The sequence below is a fragment of the Pseudorca crassidens genome (assembly GCF_039906515.1).
Source record: "Pseudorca crassidens isolate mPseCra1 chromosome 1 unlocalized genomic scaffold, mPseCra1.hap1 SUPER_1_unloc_3, whole genome shotgun sequence".
NCBI classification, from domain to species: Eukaryota; Metazoa; Chordata; class Mammalia; order Artiodactyla; family Delphinidae; genus Pseudorca; species Pseudorca crassidens.
The window spans coordinates 1871542-1893043 of record NW_027135940.1 but is presented as its reverse complement, the minus strand read 5'-3'; the positions used below and the strand labels follow the sequence as shown (position 1 = coordinate 1893043).

General features: G+C 42.9%; 1 long non-coding RNA gene across 6 annotated transcripts in view; it reads right to left on the bottom strand.

The window, feature by feature from the left end:
* Window positions 1–21502, bottom strand: part of LOC137217935 (uncharacterized) — a 1539267-nt gene that overhangs the window by 62391 nt on the left and 1455374 nt on the right. For all 6 annotated transcript variants that reach the window (XR_010940334.1, XR_010940329.1, XR_010940330.1 and 3 more), the window contains exon 8: window positions 11473–11554. This is a non-coding gene — a long non-coding RNA (uncharacterized lncRNA). The remainder of the gene's footprint in view (window positions 1–11472; window positions 11555–21502) is intronic.

Here is a 21502-nt window from a genome sequence, read left to right as displayed (position 1 = left end):
TAAGATGTTTCTAACACTTCCATTTGATATTTCCATCACTTTATTATAAGCAAGTTCAGTGAAAAGGTTTGTCTTATTTGTCAGGTCAATATTAGAGAAATGAAGTGATTTCTTTCCAAGGATGTACATCTAATAATCTTGGTTAAAGCTTCAATCTTGTTTTAAATGCTTTTCCATTGAAAATGATACCTCTCTTTCAGCTCCCCCATTTCTGAGAAGTATAAAATCTTATAATTTATTATTACCAAAGGGGAAAGGTGGGAGGAGGGATAAATTAACAGTTTGGAATTAAAACATACACACTGCTATGTATAAAATAGATCATCAACAAGGAACTACTGTATAGCACAGGGAACTACACTCAATATTTTGCAATAACCTATAAGGGGAAATAATCGGAAAAAGAATAGATATTTTTATTGACATCATCTATCAATGACAGTTAAAGTGTAACCTAAGGGAAGCCGGTGGTGAGTGCTTCTGACCCTGAAGACTTCAATCATCTAAAGTTTGGACTCTGCCTACTTCCCAAGGCCCTTAATGAACATATGTGTAGCCGTAGCTTAAAAATTTCCCCAGTTTGGGTTTCGGGGAGACACTGATTTTGAAAAAGCCCTGGTGTTCTCCTTACATGAATGGGACCCTTCCTACTGCTAAAACATGTCTGTCACACCCAGAGGATGGTATACCATCTGATCGGGAAGAATTTGGAAAAGGCATCTCATCTCCTCATCTCCTGGTGCTCGGGTTCACCCCTCCAGCGTCTTTACTAACAGTCTCCCCACTTGGAGATGTCAGCACTGTCAACATCCTGTTGCGTACAGTTTGGAATTTGCCCAGAGGATGAAGCGGAAGGATGAGGAACAATGAGAGACAAGTCCTAGGTGTTCAGACAGGCACATGTCACTCTAATTTCCAATCAGGAAGACGAATTGACCAAAGGCTAGGGTTGCCCATGGAAACAGTATAGGGCTTGAGGAAATCCCACTGCTTTGTGGCCAGTTCCCATAAACACAAGTTGAACAATGGAACTCAGGGGCAGTAAAATTCACGAAACTGCAGAGTTGAAAATATCTATCACTGAAAAATGTCTTGAGGAAAGTCAAAGAAAAGGATTGGTAAGCAAGGGAGAATGACAGGAAAGGGATTTGAGGAGGTAGAAAGGACTCGCCATTAAGCACAAGAAAAGGGGCTGAACATTGCCAACATTGCAGTTGGCCAAAAAGGCTGTATGCGTTTTTTTCTGTATATATTCAAGAAAAGGGCATACACTTTTTTAGCCAACCAAACAGGTGGGCACTGGAAATCAATACTACAAAAGATATCACTTCGCATCAGTCAGAAAAGCCATCCTCATAAAGTGTAAACACCAGAAATGCAGGACAGGGCAAGGAGAAGAGGGAGCCCTGTGAGGCTTATAGTGGAAATGTATATTGCCAACGGCCATTCTGGAGAAGTGTATTGTGTTTACTAAAGCATCTAAAAAATGAGCTACAGAGCATAGGGCACTTGCACTCATGGGCGTATATCTTGGGAAAAACAAAAATCGAGAGGACACAGGCACCCCAATGTTTACTGCCTCTCTGTTTAAAAGATCCTCGACTAGGATATAACTTAAATGTCTCTGGAGGGAAAAAATGGATAGAGATGTGGTACTTATGTAGAGTGGAATATTACTCAGCCTGGAAATCAATGAAATATGGCCAGTTGTAACAACTCCGGAGGAGTTACGTATGATCATTCTAAGTGACATAATTCAAAAAGAAAAAGACACATATCATAAGATATCACTTAAAGGTGGAATCCAAAATGGCTACACATGAAATAAATTACAAAACAAAAACATAGTCAAATATGTAGAAAACACGCGTAAGGCTGCTAAACGGGAAAGGTGGGGAGGGGTGAGGCATCATCCAGGAGGTTGAAATTAGCAAAGATACCATTCCAAATACCAAACTGATAATCAACAAGGCCTACACGGTAGCTAAAAGAACTGCACTCAGCACACTCAAGTCACCGGAAAAGAATATCTATGACTGGTAAGAATCTGAAAAAGAATTTATTGATGTCTCTCTGTACGTGAATCAAGTGGATGTACAGCAGCAAGAAACAGAGCTTTGAAAATCAGTTGTAACCAATATAGTAATAAATTGAAAAAAATAAACGACAGAGAGACAGAGAAAACCTCTTACAACTTTTCCTCAGGGACGGTGATGCAACATGGATTGAACACATCTAGACCCACAGCAGGATGAGACATAAGGCTGGAAACTGTTCGCGCTAAGAGAAATGTGAGGTTGGGTGAGGAAATGCACACCCTTTAAAGTAATACTACCTGGTACCCATTCAATGGGTCCCAAATCTGCAGGTTCAAGGAATCTTCCTACAGCTAAAACATGCATGGAAAACATGCATGGAAAACACCATGTGATCGGGAGATGTGTCTAAAATGCACCTCATTTATCCTCTCCTGGTGCTCCTGTTCATCATTCCAGCCACGTTACTTAGAATCTCCCCACTTAGAGAATCAGCACATTTAAACTTCTGTTTCACACATTTTGCAAATTGTGAGGAGGATGAACGGGAAGAGGGGGAACCAATGAGAGAATAGTTGTAGGGGTTTGGACGGGCACATGTCACTCTAATTTCCCATTAAGAGTAAGAATTAAAAAAAGGCTCAGCCCGCCTCGCCGGAGCCAAAATAGGGCCTGAAGCAATCCTGCGGCTTTGAGGCCAGCTCACAAAAGAGCAACTTAAAAAATGGAGCTCAGGGTCACTGCAATTCACAAACCTGCAGAGTTATAAATGAAAACTAACGTCCAAAAATATGTTGAGGTAAGGCAAAGAAGAGGATCTGAATGCAAGACAGAATTGCAAGAAACAGATTTCAAGAGATAGATTGGACTCGTCCTTAAAGTACATGAAAAGCGGCAGAATTTCGACAATGATGTAGTTGGCCCAAAAGGGAGTATGCGTTTTTTCCTGAATATATCCAGGAAAAAACGCATACGCACTTTATGGGCAACCAAGCAAGCAAGCAATGCAAATGTGCACAACAAAGAAGTCTCATTTCCCACCGGTCAAAAGGGCCATCCGAAAAAATTGTAAAAACCAGAAATGCAGGACAGGCCATGGAGAACAGGGAGCCTTTATACGCTGATGGACAGTGTGTGAACTGCCGAGAGCCACTCTGGAGAAGTGTATGGTGGTTCCTAAATCATCTAAAAAACAGAGCTACAGAGCATAGGGCACTTCCAATCATGGAAGTATATCTAGGGAAGTCTAAAAATCAACAAGACACAAGCACACCACAGTTTAGGGCTACTCTGTTTACAAGAACCTCAACTTCAGTACACCTTAAATATCCCAGGAAAGAGAACAATGGATAAAGAAAATGTGGTACTTATGTACAATGGAATATCTCTTCACCATGAAATCAATGTAATAAGGCTAGTAGAAGGATAAAGAGTGGATTTAGGTCCGATAATACTACTTGAAATAAGTCAAACAGAAAAAGAAACATATCATAAGATATCACTTATAGAGGGAGGATAAATATGGCTGCACAAAAAATGAATTACAAAACAGAACAGTGTCTCACATTTAGAAAACACACTTATGTCAGCTTAAGGGGAAAGGAGAGGTGGGGTGATGCATAAAACCAGAGTTTGAAATTAGCACAGATACCGTTCAATAAACCAAATAGGTATTAGACAAGATCTACACCTTGCTCAATGAACTGGCCTCAACACACCCTATACACCGCAGAGAAATATATCTGAGTAATAAGAATCTTAAAACCCATGTATTGATATATCTCCATAAGGGAATCAAGTGTGTGCAGAGCGGCACAAACACAGCAGTGAAAATGAGCTAAACCCCATTATAGAAATAAATTTTAAAACCAAAACGCAGAAACAATGAAAGAGAGAAAAATTCTTACAAAATTCGCTCAGGGGCTGTGATGCAACCTGTAATGACCACATATAAACCCACAGCTGGATAAGACATAAGGCTGGACACTTGGGGCTGAGAGCATTGGTGAGCTTTGGTGAGCAACTGCCGAAAGTTTAATGCAATGCTTCATACTACTCATTCCAAGGGTCCCAACACTCCAGGTTGAAGGGAATCTTCCTACAGCTAAACCATGCATGGGGAATCCAGCAGATGGTATACCATATGATCGGGAAAGGTTTCTAAAACGCACCTCATTTTCCTCTCCTGGGGCTCCGGATCAACATTCCAGCCACTTTACTAACAACATCTCCACATGGAGAGTCAATGCCTTTAAGTTCCGGTATCGCACAGTCTGCAGTTAGTGCGGAGGATGAATGGGAATAGGGAGAACCAGTGAGAAAATAGCTGTAGCGGTTTCAATGGGCACATGTCACTCTAATTTCACATCAGGAAGAAGAATTAACCAAAGGCAGAGCAAGGCGCCCCAGAAGAAGGATAGGGCCTGAAGAAATCCTGTGGATATGAGGCAAGATCACAAAAATAAGAGCTGAAAAATGGAGCTAAGGGCCACTGCAATTCAAAAACCTGCAGAGTTATAAAGGCCAACTATTTTCCAAACGTATATTGAGGTAAGGCTATGAAGAGGCACTGACAGCAAGGCAGAATTGCAGGAAACCGATTTCAGGAGGTAGACAGGAACTGCATTGAAAACATATGAAAAGACTCAGAACGTCGAGAATGATGCACTTGGCCAAAAAGGGCGTATGCGTTTCTTCCTGAATATATTCAGGAAGAAACGCATACGCCCTTTCTGGCCAACCAAGCAAGCTTGCAAAGGAAATCTGCACTACAATGAAGTCTCACTGCCCCCCGGTCAAAAGGGCCATCTGAAAAAAGTGTAAAATCCAGAACGGCAGGACAGGCCATGGAGAACTGGGAGCCTTTTTGTGCTTATGGGCAGGATGTAAATTGCCAACAGCCACTCTGGAGAAGTGTATGGTGTTTCCTGAAACATCTAAAAAACAAAGCAACAGAGCCTAGGGCACTTCCACTTATGGTCCTATAGCTTAGTGAAATTAAAATCAAAAAGACACAGCCACCCCAAAGTTTGGAACGGCTCTGTTTACAAGAACCTCGTTTACGGTACAAGTTCAATATCGTAGAAAGCAAAAAATGGATAAAGAAGTTGTGGTACATACGTAGAATGGAATATCATTCAGCAATGAAATCTATGTCATCAGGCCCGTAGCAGCATAATGAGTGGATTCAGGTACGATGATTCTAAGTGAAATAAGTCACACAGAAAAAGAAACATCATAAGATATCCCTAATACACGGAATGTAAACTTGGCTACCCAGGAAATGAATTACAAAACAGAACAGGGTCTCAAATGTAGAACCAACTTATGCTTGCTAAAGGGGAAAGGTGAGTTGGTGTGCTGCATAAAACAAGAGATTGAAATGAGCACAGATACCGTTCAATAAGCCAAATATGTAATAGACTAGAGCTACTCCTTGCTCAACGAAGTGGACTCAACACCACATATTAAACGCCTAAGAATATACCTGACTAGTAAGAATCTTAAAACCTATGGATTTATATGTCTCCGAAAGAGAATCAAGCGTGTTTACAGCGGCATAAACGCAGCAGTGATAGGATTGGTGAGGTTCGGTGAGCAAATGCAGACCCTTTGAAGTCATATTGCATGGTACCCATTCCATGGTTCTCAACTCTCAAGGTTTAAGGGATTCTTCCTTCAGCTAAAACATACATGTGGAACCCAGAGTATGATCCACCGTGTGATTGGGAAACGTGTTCAAATGTGTCTCAGTTTTCAACCCCTGGTAATCGGGTGCAACATTCCAGACGCTTTACTAACACTCTCCCCCACTTGGAGAGTCAGTGCCTTTAACCTCCTGTTTGGCCCAGTTTGCAATTTCTGCGGAAAATGAACAGGAATAGGGAGAACCAATGAGAGACTAGCTGGAGGGTTATGGACGGGCAAATTTAACTCTCATTTCCCACCAAGAAGAGGAATTATCGAAAGGCTCAGCGAGCCATGCCGGAACCACACTAGGGCCTGAAGCAATCCTGCGGTGTTGCGGCCAGCTCACAAGAAAGCGAGTTGAAGAAAGGAGCTCAGGGGAACTGTAATTCACACACCTGCAGAGTTCTAAATGACAGCTATCGTCCAAAAATATATTGAAGTAAGGCTGCCAAGAGGACTTGAAAGCGGGGCAGAATTGCAGGAAACCGATTTCAGGAGGTAGACTGGAATTGCATGTAAAGCATAGGAAAAGAGGCAGAACGTCCACAATGATGCACTTGGCCAAAAAGGGCGTCTGCGTTTTTTCCTGAATATACTCAGGAAAAAACGCATACGCCCTTTTTGGCCAACCAAGCAAGCTTGCAAAGGAAATCTGCACTACAATGAAGTCTCACTGCTCCCCGGTCAAAAGGGCCATCTGAAAAAAGTGTAAAATCCAAAAAGGCAGGACAGGCCAAGGAGAACTGGGAGCCTTGTTATGCTGATGGGCGGGATGTAAATTGCCAACAGCCACTCTGCAGAAGTGTATGGTGTTTCCTGAAACATCTAAGAAACAGAGCAACACAGCCTAAGGCACTTCCACTTATGGTCCTATAGATTAGGGAAATTAAAATCAAAAAGACACAGCCACCGCAATGTTTGGGACGGCTCTGTTTACAAGAACCTCGTTTACAATACAAGTTCAATATCACAGAAAGCGAAAAATGGATAAAGAACTTGTGGTACTTACGTACAATGCAATATCACTCAGCAATGAAATGTATGTCATCAGGCCAGTAGCAGCATAATGAGTGGATTCAGGTACGATGATTCTAAGTGAAATAAGTCACAGAGAAAATGAAACATCATAAGATATCACTAATACACGGAATGTAAACTTGGTTACACAGGAACTGAATTACAAAACAGAATAGGGTCTCAAATGTAGAAAACCAACTTATGCTTGCTTAAGGGGAAAGGTGAGTTGGGGTGCTGCATAAAACCAGAGATAGAAATTAGCACAGATACCTTTCCATAAGCCAAATATGTAATAGGCAAGAGCTACTGCTTGCTCAACGAAGTGGACTCAACACCCCATATTAAACGCCTAAGAATATACCTGACTAGTAAGAATCTTAAAACCTATGGATTTATATGTCTCTGAAAGAGAATCAAGCATGTGTACAGCGGCATAAATGCAACAGTGATAGGATTGGTGAGGTTCGGTGAGCAAATGCAGACCCTTTGAAGTCATATTGCAGGGTTCCCATTCCATGGTTCTCAACTCTTCAGGTTAAAGGGATTCTTCCTTCAGCTAAAACATGCATGTGGAACCCAGAGTATGATCCAACGTGTGATCGGGAAACGTGTTCAAATATGTCTCAGTTTTCATCCCCTGGTACTCGGGTGCAACATTCCAGACGCTTTACTAATACTCTCCCCACTTGGAGAGTCAGTGCCTTTAACCTCCTGTTTGGCCCAGTTTGCAATTTCTGTGGAAAATGAACAGGAATAGGGAGAACAAATGAGAGACTAGCTGGAGGAGTCTGGACGGGCAAATTTAACTCTCATTTCCCACCAGGAAGAGGAATTAACCAAAGGCTCAGCGTGCCATGCCGGAACCACACTAGGGCCTGAAGCAATACTGCGGTGTTGCGGCCAGCTCACAAGAAAGCGAGTTGAAGAAAGGAACTCAGGGGCCCTGTAATTCACAAACCTGCAGAGTTCTAAATGACAGCTATCGTCCAAAAATATATTGAAGTAAGGCTGCCAAGAGGACTTGAAAGCGGGGCAGAATTGCAGGAAACCGATTTCAGGAGGTAGACTGGAATTGCATGTAAAGCATAGGAAAAGAGGCAGAACGTCCTCAATGATGCACTTGGCCAAAAAGGGCGTATGCGTTTTTTCCTGAATATACTCAGGAAAAAACGCAGACACCCTTTTTGGCCCACCAAGCAAGCTTGCAAAGGAAATCTGCACTACAATGAAGTCTCACTGCCCCCCGGTCAAAAGGGCCATCTGAAAAAAGTGTAAAATCCAGAAAGGCAGGACAGGCCATGGAGAACTGGGAGCCTTATTATGCTGATGGGCGGGATATAAATTGCCAACAGCCACTCTGGAGAAGTGTATGGTGTTTCCTGAAACATCTAAAAAACAAGCAACAGAGCCTAGGGCACTTCCACTTATGGTCCTATAGATTAGGGAAATTAAAATAAAAAACACAGCCACCCCAAAGTTTGGGACAGCTCTGTTTACAAGAACCTCGTTTACGGTACAAGTTCAATATCGCAGAAAGCGAAAAATGGATAAAGAAGTTGTGGTACTTACGTACAATGCAATATCACTCAGCAATGAAATCTATGTCATCAGGCCAGTAGCAGCATAATGAGTGGATTCAGGTACGATGATTCTAAGTGAAATAAGTCACACAGAAAAAGAAACATCATAAGGTATCACTAATACACGGAATGTAAACTTGGCTACACAGGAACTGAATTACAAAACAGAACAGGGTCTCAAATGTAGAAAACCAACTTATGCTTGCTTAAGGGGAAAGGTGAGTTGGGGTGCTGCAGAAAACCAGAGATTGAAATTAACACAGATAGCTTTCCATAAGACAAATATGTAATAGACAAGAGCTACTCCTTGCTCAACGAAGCGGACTCAACACCCCATATTAAACGCCTAAGAATATACCTGACTAGTAAGAATCTTAAAACCTATGGATTTATATGTCTCCGAAAGAGAATCAAGCGTGTGTACAGCGGCATAAAGGCAGCAGTGAAAGGATTGGTGAGGTTCGGTGAGCAAATGAAGACCGTTTGAAGTCATATTGCATGGTACCCACTCCATGGTTCTCAACTCTCCAGGTTTAAGGGATTCTTCCTTCAGCTAAAACATGCATGTGGAACCCAGAGTATAATCCACCGTGTGATCGGGAAACGTGTTCAAATGTGTCTCAGTTTTCGTCTCCTGGTACTCGGGTGCAACATTCCAGACGCTTTACTAACACTCTCCCCACTTGGAGAGTCAGTGCCTTTAACCTCCTGTTTGGCCCAGTTTGCAATTTCTGCAGAAAAGGAACAGGAATAGGCAGAACGAATGAGAGACTAGCTGGAGGTGTCTGGACGGGCAAATTTAACTCTCATTTCCCACCAGGAAGAGGAATTAACCAAAGGCTCAGCGAGCCATGCCGGAACCACACTAGGGCCTGAAGCAATCCTGCGGTGTTGCGGCCAGCTCACAAGAAAGCGAGTTGAAGAAAGGAGCTCAGGGGCCCTGTAATTCACACACCTGCAGAGTTCTAAATGACAGCTATCGTCCAAAAATATATTGAAGTAAGGCTGCCAAGAGGACTTGAAAGCGGGGCAGAATTGCAGGAAACCGATTTCAGGAGGTAGACTGGAATTGCATGTAAAGCATAGGAAAAGAGGCAGAACGTCCACAATGATGCACTTGGCCAAAAAGGGCGTATGCGTTTTTTCCTGAATATATTCAGGAAAAAATGCATACGCCCTTTTTGGCCAAACAAGCAAGCTTGCAAATGAAATCTGCACTACAATGAAGTCTCACTGCTCCCAGGTCAAAAGGGCCATCTGAAAAAAGAGTAAAATCCAGAAAGGCAGGACAGGCCATGGAGAACTGGTAGTTTTGTTATGCCAATGGGCGTGATGTAAATTGCCAACAGCCACTCTGGAGAAGTGTATGGTGTTTCCTGAAACATCTAAAAAACAAAGCAACAGAGCCTAGGGCACTTCCACTTATGGTGCTATAGCTTAGGGAAATTAAAATCAAAAAGACACAGCTACCCCAAAGTTTGGGACGGCTCTGTTTACAAGAACCTCGTTTACGGTACAAGTTCAATATCGCAGAAAGCGAAAAATGGATAAAGAAGTTGTGGTACTTACGTACAATGCAATATCACTCAGCAATGAAATCTATCTTATCAGGCCAGTAGCAGCATAATGAGTGGATTGAGGTACGATGATTCTAAGTGAAATAAGTCACACAGAAAAAGAAACATCATAAGATATCACTAATACACAGAATGTAAACTTGGCTACACAGGAACTGAATTACAAAACAGAACAGGGTCTCAAATGTAGAAAACCAACTTATGCTTGCTTAAGGGGAAAGGTGAGTTGGGGTGCTGCAGAAAACCAGAGATTGAAATTAACACAGATAGCTTTCCATAAGACAAATATGTAATAGACAAGAGCTACTCCTTGCTCAACGAAGCGGACTCAACACCCCATATTAAACGCCTAAGAATATACCTGACTAGTAAGAATCTTAAAACCTATGGATTTATATGTCTCCGAAAGAGAATCAAGCGTGTGTACAGCGGCATAAAGGCAGCAGTGAAAGGATTGGTGAGGTTCGGTGAGCAAATGAAGACCGTTTGAAGTCATATTGCATGGTACCCACTCCATGGTTCTCAACTCTCCAGGTTTAAGGGATTCTTCCTTCAGCTAAAACATGCATGTGGAACCCAGAGTATAATCCACCGTGTGATCGGGAAACGTGTTCAAATGTGTCTCAGTTTTCGTCTCCTGGTACTCGGGTGCAACATTCCAGACGCTTTACTAACACTCTCCCCACTTGGAGAGTCAGTGCCTTTAACCTCCTGTTTGGCCCAGTTTGCAATTTCTGCAGAAAAGGAACAGGAATAGGCAGAACGAATGAGAGACAAGCTGGAGGTGTCTGCCCGGGTAAATTTAACTCTCATTTCCCACCAAGAAGAGGAATTAACCAAAGGCTCAGCGAGCCATGCCGGAACCACACTAGGGCCTGAAGCAATCCTGCGGTGTTGCGGCCAGCTCACAAGAAAGCAAGTTGAAGAAAGGAGCTCAGGGGCCCTGTAATTCACACACCTGCAGAGTTCTAAATGACAGCTATCGTCCAAAAATATATTGAAGTAAGGCTGCCAAGAGGACTTGAAAGCGGGGCAGAATTGCAGGAAACCAATTTCAGGAGGTAGACTGGAATTGCATGTAAAGCATAGGAAAAGAGGCAGAACGTCCACAATGATGCACTTGGCCAAAAAGGGCGTATGCGTTTTTTCCTGAATATATTCAGGAAAAAATGCATACGCCCTTTTTGGCCAACCAAGCAAGCTTGCAAAGGAAATCTGCACTACAATGAAGTCTCACTGCTCCCAGGTCAAAAGGGCCATCTGAAAAAAGTGTAAAATCCTGAAAGGCAGGACAGGCCATGGAGAACTGGGAGCCTTGTTATGCTGATGGGCAGGATGTAAATTGCCAACAGCCACTCTGGAGAAGTGTATGGTGGTTCCTGAAATATCTAAAAAACAAAGCAACACAGCCTAGGGCACTTCCACTTATGGTCCTATAGATTAGGGAAATTAAAATCAAAAAGACACAGCCACCCCAAAGTTTGGAACGGCTCTGTTTACAAGAACCTCATTTACGGTTCAAGTTCAATATCGCAGAAAGCGAAAAATGGATAAAGAAGTTCTGGTACTTACGTACAATGCAATATCACTCAGCAATGAAATCTATGTCATCAGGCCAGTAGCAGCATAATGAGTGGATTCAGGTATGATGATTCTAAGTGAAATAAGTCACACAGAAAAAGAAACATCATAAGATATCACTAATACACGGATTGTAAACTTGGCTACACAGGAACTGAATTACAAAACAGAATAAGGTCTCAAATGTAGAAAACCAACTTATGCTTGCTTAAGGGGAAAGGTGAGTTGGAGTGCTGCAGAAAACCAGAGATTGAAATTAGCACAGATACCTTTCCATAAGCCAAATATGTAATAGACAAGAGCTACTGCTTGCTCAACGAAGTGGACTCAACACCCCATATTAAACGCCTAAGAATATACCTGACTAGTAAGAATCTTAAAACCTATGGATTGATATGTCTCCGAAAGAGAATCAAGCGTGTGTACAGCGGCATAAACGCAGCAGTGATAGGATAGGTGAGGTTCGGTGAGCAAATGCAGACCCTTGGAAGTCATATTGCATGGTACCCATTCCATGGGTCTCAACTCTCCAGGTTTAAGGGATTCTTCCTTCAGCTAAAACATGCATGTGGAACCCAGAGTATGATCCACCGTGTGATCGGGAAACGTGTTCAAATGTGTCTCAGATTTCGTCCCCTGGTACTCGGGTGCAACATTCCAGACACTTTACTAACACTCTCCCCACTTGGAGAGTCAGTGCCTTTAACCTCCTATTTGGCCCAATTTGCAAATTCTGCCGAAAATGAACAGGAATAGGGAGAACCAATGAGAGACTAGCTGGAGGTGTCTGGAAGGGCAAATTTAACTCTCATTGCCCACCAGGAAGAGGAATTAACCAAAGGCTCAGCCTGCCATGCCGGAACGACACTACGGCCTGAAGCAATCCTGCGGTGTTGCGGCCAGCTCACAAGAAAGCGAGTTGAAGAAAGGAGCTCAGGGGCACTGTAATTCACAAACCTGCAGAGTTATAAATAACAGCTATCGTCCAAAAATATATTGAAGTAAGGCTGCCAAGAGGACTTGAAAGCGGGGCAGAATTGCAGGAAACCGATTTCAGGAGGTAGACTGGAATTGCATGTAAAGCATAGGAAAAGAGGCAGAACGTCCACAATGATGCACTTGGCCAAAAAGGGCGTATGCGTTTTTTCCTGAATATATTCAGGAAAAAACGCATACGCCCTTTTTGGCCAACCAAGCAAGCTTGCAAAGGAAATCTGCACTACAATGAAGTCTCACTGCCCCCCGGTCAAAAGGGCCATCTGAAAAAAGTGTAAAATCCAGAAAGGCAGGACAGGCCATGGAGAACTGGGAGCCTTGTTATGCGATGGGCGTGATGTAAATTGCCAACAGCCACTCTGGAGAAGTGTATGGTGTTTCCTGAAACATCTAAAAAACAAAGCAACAGAGCCTAGGGCACTTCCACTTATGGTCCTATAGCTTAGGGAAATTAAAATCAAAAAGACACAGCCACCCCAAAGTTTGGGACGGCTCTGGTTACAAGAACCTCGTTTACGGTACAAGTTCAATATCGCAGAAAGCGAAAAATGGATAAAGAAGTTGTGGTACTTACGTACAATGCAATATCACTCAGCAATGAAATCTATGTCATCAGGCCAGTAGCAGCATAATGAGTGGATTCAGGTACGATGATTCTAAGTGAAATAAGTCACACAGAAAAAGAAGCATCATAAGATATCACTAATACACGGAATGTAAACTTTGCTACACAGGAACTGAATTACAAAACAGAATAGGGTCTCAAATGTAGAAAACCAACTTATGCTTACTTAAGGGGAAAGGTGAGTTGGGGTGCTGCATAAAACCAGAGATTGAAATTAGCACAGATACCTTTCCATAAGCCAAATATGTAATAGACAAGAGCTACTGCTTGCTCAACGAAGTGGACTCAACACCCCATATTAAACGCCTAAGAATATACCTGACTAGTAAGAATCTTAAAACCTATGGATTGATATGTCTACGAAAGAGAATCAAGCGTGTGTACAGCGGCATAAACGCAGCAGTGATAGGATTGGTGAAGTTCGGTGAGCAAATGCAGACCCTTTGAAGTCATATTGCATGGTACCCATTCCATGGGTCTCAACTCTCCAGGTTTAAGGGATTCTTCCTTCAGCTAAAACATGCATGAGGAACCCAGAGTATGATCCACCGTGTGATCGGGAAACGTGTTCAAATGTGTCTCAGTTTTCGTCCCCTGGTACTCGGGTGCAACATTCCAGACACTTTACTAACACTCTCCCCACTTGGAGAGTCAGTGCCTTTAACCTCCTATTTGGCCCAATTTGCAAATTCTGCTGAAGATGAACAGGAATAGAGAGAACCAATGAGAGACTAGCTGGAGGTGTCTGGAAGGGCAAATTTAACTCTCATTTCCCACCAGGAAGAGGAATTAACCAAAGGCTCAGCCTGCCGTGCCGGAACGACACTACGGCCTGAAGCAATCCTGCAGTGTTGCGGCCAGCTCACAAGAAAGCGAGTTGAAGAAAGGAGCTCAGGGGCACTGTAATTCACAAACCTGCAGAGTTATAAATGACAGCTATCGTCCAAAAATATATTGAAGTAAGGCTGCCAAGAGGACTTGAAAGCGGGGCAGAATTGCAGGAAACCGATTTCAGGAGGTAGACAGGAATTGCATGTAAACCATAGGAAAAGAGGCAGAACGTCCACAATGATGCACTTGGCCAAAAAGGGCATATGCGTTTTTTCCTGAATATATTCAGGAAAAAACGCATACGCCCTTTTTGGCCAACCAAGCAAGCTTGCAAAGGAAATCTGCACTACAATGAAGTCTCACTGCCCCCCGGTCAAAAGGACCATCTGAAAAAAGTGTAAAATCCAGAAAGGCAGGACAGGCCATGGAGAACTGGGAGCCTTGTTATGCTGATGGGCGGGATGTAAATTGCCAACAGCCACTCTGGAGAAGTGTATGGTGTTTCCTGAAACATCTAAAAAACAAAGCAACAGAGCCTAGGGCACTTCCACTTATGGTCCTATAGCTTAGGGAAATTAAAATCAAAAAGACACAGCCACCCCAAAGTTTGGGACGGCTATGTTTACAAGAACCTCGTTTACGGTACAAGTTCAATATGGCAGAAAGCGAAAAATGGATAAAGAAGTTGTGGTACTTACGTACAATGCAATATCACTCAGCAATGAAATCTATGTCATCAGGCCAGTAGCAGCATAATGAGTGGATTCAGGTACGATGATTCTAAGTGAAATAAGTCACACAGAAAAAGAAACATCATAAGATATCACTAATACACGGAATGTAAACTTGCCTACACAGGAACTGAATTACAAAACAGAATAGGGTCTCAAATGTAGAAAACCAACTTATGCTTATTTAAGGGGAAAGGTGAGTTGGGGTGCTGCATAAAACCAGAGATTGAAATTAGCACAGATACCTTTCCATAAGCCAAATATGTAATAGACAAGAGCTACTGCTTGCTCAACGAAGTGGAGTCAACACCCCATATTAAACGCCTAAGAATATACCTGACTAGTAAGAATCTTAAAACCTATGGATTTATATGTCTCCGAAAGAGAATCAAGCGTGTGTATAGCGGCATAAACGCAGCAGTGATAGGATTGGTGAAGTTCGGTGACCAAATGCAGACCCTTTGAAGTCATATTGCATGGTACCCATTCCATGGGTCTCAACTCTCCAGGTTTAAGGGATTCTTCCTTCAGCTAAAACATGCATGTGGAACCCAGAGTATGATACACCGTGTGATCGGGAAACGTGTTCAAATGTGTCTCAGTTTTCGTCCCCTGGTACTCGGGTGCAACATTCCAGACGCTTTACTAAGACTCTCCCCACTTGGAGAGTCAGTGCCTTTAACCTCCTGTTTGGCCCAGTTTGCAATTTCTGTGGAAAATGAACAGGAATAGGGAGAACCAATGACAGACTAGCTGGAGGTGTCTGGACGGGCAAATTTAACTCTCATTTCCCACCAGGAAGAGGAATTAACCAAAGGCTCAGCGAGCCATGCCGGAACCACACTAGGGCCTGAAGCAATCCTGCGGTGTTGCGGCCAGCTCACAAGAAAGCGAGTTGAAGAAAGGAGCTCAGGGGCACTGTAATTCACAAACCTACAGAGTTATAAATGACAGCTATCGTCCAAAAATATATTGAAGTAAGGCTGCCAAGAGGACTTGAAAGCGGGGCAGAATTGCAGGAAACCGATTTCAGGAGGTAGACTGGAATTGCATGTAAAGCATAGGAAAAGAGGCAGAACGTCCACAATGATGCACTTGGCCAAAAAGTACGTATGCGTTTTTTCCTGAATATATTCAGGAAAAAACGCATACGCCCTTTTTGGCCAACCAAGCAAGATTGCAAAGGAAATCTGCACTACAATGAAGTCTCACTGCCCCCCGGTCAAAAGGGCCATGTGAAAAAAGTGTAAAATCCAGAAAGGCAGGACAGGCCATGGAGAACTGGGAGCCTAGTTAGACTGATGGGCGGGATGTAAATTGGCAACAGCCACTCTGGAGAAGTGTATGGTGTTTCCTGAAACATCTAAAAAACAAAGCAACAGAGCCTAGGGCACTTCCACTTATGGTCCTATAGATTAGGGAAATTGATTCAAAAAGACACAGCCACCCCAAAGTTTGGAACGGCTCTGTTTACAAGAACCTCGTTTACGGTACAAGTTCAATATCGCAGAAAGCGAAAAATGGATAAAGAAGTTGTGGTACTTACGTACAATGCAATATCACTCAGCAATGAAATCTATGTCATCAGGCCAGTAGCAGCATAATGAGTGGATTCAGGTACGATGATTCTAAGTGAAATAAGTCACACAGAAAAAGAAACATCATAAGATATCACTAATACACGGCATGTAAACTTGCCTACACAGGAACTGAATTACAAAACAGAATAGGGTCTCAAATGTAGAAAACCAACTTATGCTTGCTTAAGGGGAAAGGTGAGTTGGGGTGCTGCATAAAACCAGAGATTGAAATTAGCACAGATACCTTTCCATAAGCCAAATATGTAATAGACAAGAGCTACTGCTTGCTCAACGAAGTGGACTCAACACCCCATATTAAACGCCTAAAAATATACCTGACTAGTAAGAATCTTAAAACCTATGGATTGATATGTCTACGAAAGAGAATCAAGTGTGTGTACAGCGGCATAAACGCAGCAGTGATAGGATTGGTGAGGTTCGGTGAGCAAATGCAGACCCTTTGAAGTCATATTGCATGGTACCCATTCCATGGGTCTCAACTCTCCAGGTTTAAGGGATTCTTCCTTCAGCTAAAACATGCATGAGGAACCCAGAGTATGATCCACCATGTGATCGGGAAACGTGTTCAAATGTGTCTCAGATTTCGTCCCCTGGTACTCGGGTGCAACATTCCAGACACTTTACTAACACTCTCCCCACTTGGAGAGTCAGTGCCTTTAACCTCCTATTTGGCCCAATTTGCAAATTCTGCCGAAAATGAACAGGAATAGGGAGAACCAATGAGAGACTAGCTGGAGGTGTCTGGAAGGGCAAATTTAACTCTCATTTCCCACCAGGAAGAGGAATTAACCAAAGGCTCAGCCTGCCATGCCGGAACGACACTACGGCCTGAAGCAATCCTGCGGTGTTGCGGCCAGCTCACAAGAAAGCGAGTTGAAGAAAGGAGCTCAGGGGCACTGTAATTCACAAACCTACAGAGTTATAAATGACAGCTATCGTCCAAAAATATATTGAAGTAAGGCTGCCAAGAGGACTTGAAAGCGGGGCAGAATTGCAGGAAACCGATTTCAGGAGATAGACTGGAATTGCATGTAAAGCATAGGAAAAGAGGCAGAACGTCCACAATGATGCACTTGGCCAAAAAGGGCGTATGCGTTTTTTCCTGAATATATTCAGGAAAAAACGCATACGCCCTTTTTGGCCAACGAAGCAAGCTTGCAAAGGAAATCTGCACTACAATGAAGTCTCACTGCCCCCCGGTCAAAAGGGCCATCTGAAAAAAGTGTAAAATCCAGAAAGGCAGGACAGGCCATGGAGAACTGGGAGCCTTGTTATGCTGATGGGCGGGATATAAATTGCCAACAGCCACTCTGGAGAAGTGTATGGTGTTTCCTGAAACATCTAAAAAACAAAGCAACAGAGCCTAGGGCACTTCCACTTATGGTCCTATAGATTAGGGAAATTAAAATCAAAAAGACACAGCCACCCCAAAGTTTGGGACAGCTCTGTTTACAAGAACCTCGTTTACGGTACAAGTTCAATATCGCAGAAAGCGAAAAATGGATAAAGAAGTTGTGGTACTTACGTACAATGCAATATCACTCAGCAATGAAATCTATGTCATCAGGCCAGTAGCAGCATAATGAGTGGATTCAGGTACGATGATTCTAAGTGAAATAAGTCACACAGAAAAAGAAGCATCATAAGATATCACTAATACACGGAATGTAAACTTTGCTACACAGGAACTGAATTACAAAACAGAATAGGGTCTCAAATGTAGAAAACCAACTTATGCTTACTTAAGGGGAAAGGTGAGTTGGGGTGCTGCATAAAACCAGAGATTGAAATTAGCACAGATACCTTTCCATAAGCCAAATATGTAATAGACAAGAGCTACTGCTTGCTCAACGAAGTGGACTCAACACCCCATATTAAACGCCTAAGAATATACCTGACTAGTAAGAATCTTAAAACCTATGGATTGATATGTCTACGAAAGAGAATCAAGCGTGTGTACAGCGGCATAAACGCAGCAGTGATAGGATTGGTGAAGTTCGGTGAGCAAATGCAGACCCTTTGAAGTCATATTGCATGGTACCCATTCCATGGGTCTCAACTCTCCAGGTTTAAGGGATTCTTCCTTCAGCTAAAACATGCATGAGGAACCCAGAGTATGATCCACCGTGTGATCGGGAAACGTGTTCAAATGTGTCTCAGTTTTCGTCCCCTGGTACTCGGGTGCAACATTCCAGACGCTTTACTAACACTCTCCCCACTTGGAGAGTCAGTGCCTTTAAACTCCTGTTTGGCCCAGTTTGCAATTTCTGCGGAAAATGAACAGGAATAGGGAGAACCAATGAGAGACTAGCTGGAGGTGTCTGGACGGGCAAATTTAACTCTCATTTCCCACCAGGAAGAGGAATTAACCAAAGGCTCACTGAGATATGCCGGAACGACACTAGGGCCTGAAGCAATCCTGCGGTGTTGCGGCGAGCTCACAAGAAAGCCAGTTGAAGAAAGGAGCTCAGGGGCACTGTATTTCACAAACCTGCAGAGTTATAAATGACAGTTATCTTCCAAAAATATATTGAACTAAGGCTGCCAAGAGGATTTGAAAGCGGGGCAGAATTGCAGGAAACCGATTTCAGGAGGTAGACTGGAATTGCATGTAAAGCATAGGAAAAGAGGCAGAACGTCCACAATGATGCACTTGGCCAAAAGGGCGTATGCGTTTTATCCTGAATATATTTAGGAAAAAACGCGTACGCGCTTTTTGGCCAACCAAGCAAGCTTGCAAAGGAAATCTGCACTACAATGAAGTCTCACTGCCCCCTGGTTAAAAGGGCCATCTGAAAAAAGTGTAAAATCCAGAAAGGCAGGACAGGCCATGGAGAACTGGGAGCCTTGTTATGCTGATGGGCGGGATGTAAATTGCCAACAGCCACTCTGGAGAAGTGTATGGTGTTTCCTGAAACATCTAAAAAACAAAGCAACAGAGCCTAGGGCACTTCCACTTATGGTCCTATAGATTAGGGAAATTAAAATCAAAAAGACACAGCCACCCCAAAGTTTGGGACGGCTCTGTTTACAAGAACCTCGTTTACGGTACAAGTTCAATATCGCAGAAAGCGAAAAATGGATAAAGTAGTTGTGGTACTTACGTACAATGCAATATCACTCAGCAATGAAATCTATGTCATCAGGCCAGTAGCAGCATAATGAGTGGATTCAGGTACGATGATTCTAAGTGAAATAAGTCACAGAGAAAAAGAAACATCATAAGGTATCACTAATACACGGAGTGTAAACTTGGCTACACAGGAACTGAATTACAAAACAGAATAGGGTCTCAAATGTGGAAAACCAACTTATGCTTCCTTAAGGGGAAAGGTGAGTTGGGTGTTGCATAAAACCAGAGATTGAAATTAGCACAGATACCTTTCCATAAGCCAAATATGTAATAGACAAGAGCTACTGCTTGCTCTACGAAGTGGACTCAACACCCCATATTAAACGCCTAAGAATATACCTGACTAGTAAGAATCTTAAAACCTATGGATTTATATGTCTCCGAAAGAGAATCAAGCGTGTGTACAGCAGCATAAACGCAGCAGTGATAGGATTGGTGAGGTTCGGTGAGCAAATGCAGACCCTTTGAAGTCATATTGCATGGTACCCATTCCATGGTTCTCAACTCTCCAGGTTTAAGGGATTCTTCCTTCAGTTAAAACATGCATGTGGAACCCAGAGTATGATCCACCGTGTGATTGGGAAACGTGTTCAAATGTGTCTCAGTTTTCATCCCCTGGTACTCGGGTGCAACATTCCAGACGCTTTACTAACACTCTCCCGACTTGGAGAGTCAGTGCCTTTAACCTCCTGTTTGGCCCAGTTTGCAATTTCTGCGGAAAATGAACAGGAATAGGGAGAACCAATGACAGACTAGCTGGAGGTGTCTGGACGGGCAAATTTAACTCTCATTTCCCACCAGGAAGAAGAATTAACCAAAGGATCAGTGAGCCGTGCCGGAACCACACTAGGGCCTGAAGCAATCCTGCGGTGTTGCGGACAGCTCACAAGAAAGCGAGTTGAAGAAAGTAGCTCAGGGGCACTGTAATTCACAAAACTTCAGAGTTCTAAATGACAGCTATCGTCCAAAAATATATTGAAGTAAGGCTGCCAAGAGGACTTGAAAGCGGGGCAGAATTGCACGAAACCGTTTTCAGGAGGTAGACTGGAATTGCATGTAAAGCATAGGAAAAGAGGCAGAACGTCCACAATGATGCACTTGGCCAAAAAGGGCGTATGCGTTTTTTCCTGAATATATTCAGGAAAAAACGCATACGCCCTTTTTGGCCAACCAAGCAAGCTTGCAAAGGAAATCTGCACTACAATGAAGTCTCACTGCCCCCCGGTCAAAAGGACCATGTGAAAAAAGTGTAAAATCCAGAAAGGCAGGACAGGCCATGGAGAACTGGGAGCCTACTTAGGCTGATGGGCGGGATGTAAATTGCCAACAGCCACTCTGGAGAAGTGTATGGTGTTTCCTGAAACATCTGAAAAACAAAGCAACAGAGCCTAGGGCACTTCATTTTTGGTCCTATAGATTAGGGAAATTAAAATCAAAAAGACACAGCCATCACAAAGTTTGGGACGGCTCTGTTTACAAGAACCTCGTTTACGGTACAAGTTCAATATCGCAGAAAGCGAAAAATGGATAAAGAAGTTGTGATACTTACGTACAATGCAATATCACTCAGCAATGAAATCTATGTCATCAGGCCAGTAGCAGCATAATGAGTGGATTCAGGTACGATGATTCTAAGTGAAATAAGTCACACAGAAAAAGAAACATCATAAGGTATCACTAATACACGGAATGTAAACTTTGCTACACAGGAACTGAATTACAAAACAGAATAGGGTCTCAAATGTAGAAAACCAACTTATGCTTGCTTAAGGGGAAAGGTGAGTTGGGGTGCTGCATAAAACCAGAGATTGAAATTAGCACAGATACCTTTCCATAAGCCAAATATGTAATAGACAAGAGCTACTGCTTGCTCAATGAAGTGGACTCAACACCCCATATTAAACGCCTAAGAATATACCTGACTAGTAAAAATCTTAAAACCTATGGATTTATATGTCTCCGAAAGAGAATCCAGCGTGTGTACAGCAGCATAAACGCAGCAGTGATAGGATTGGTGAGGTTTGGTGAGCAAATGCAGACCCTTTGAAGTCATATTGCATGGTACCCATTCCATGGTTCTCAACTCTCCAGGTTTAAGGGATTC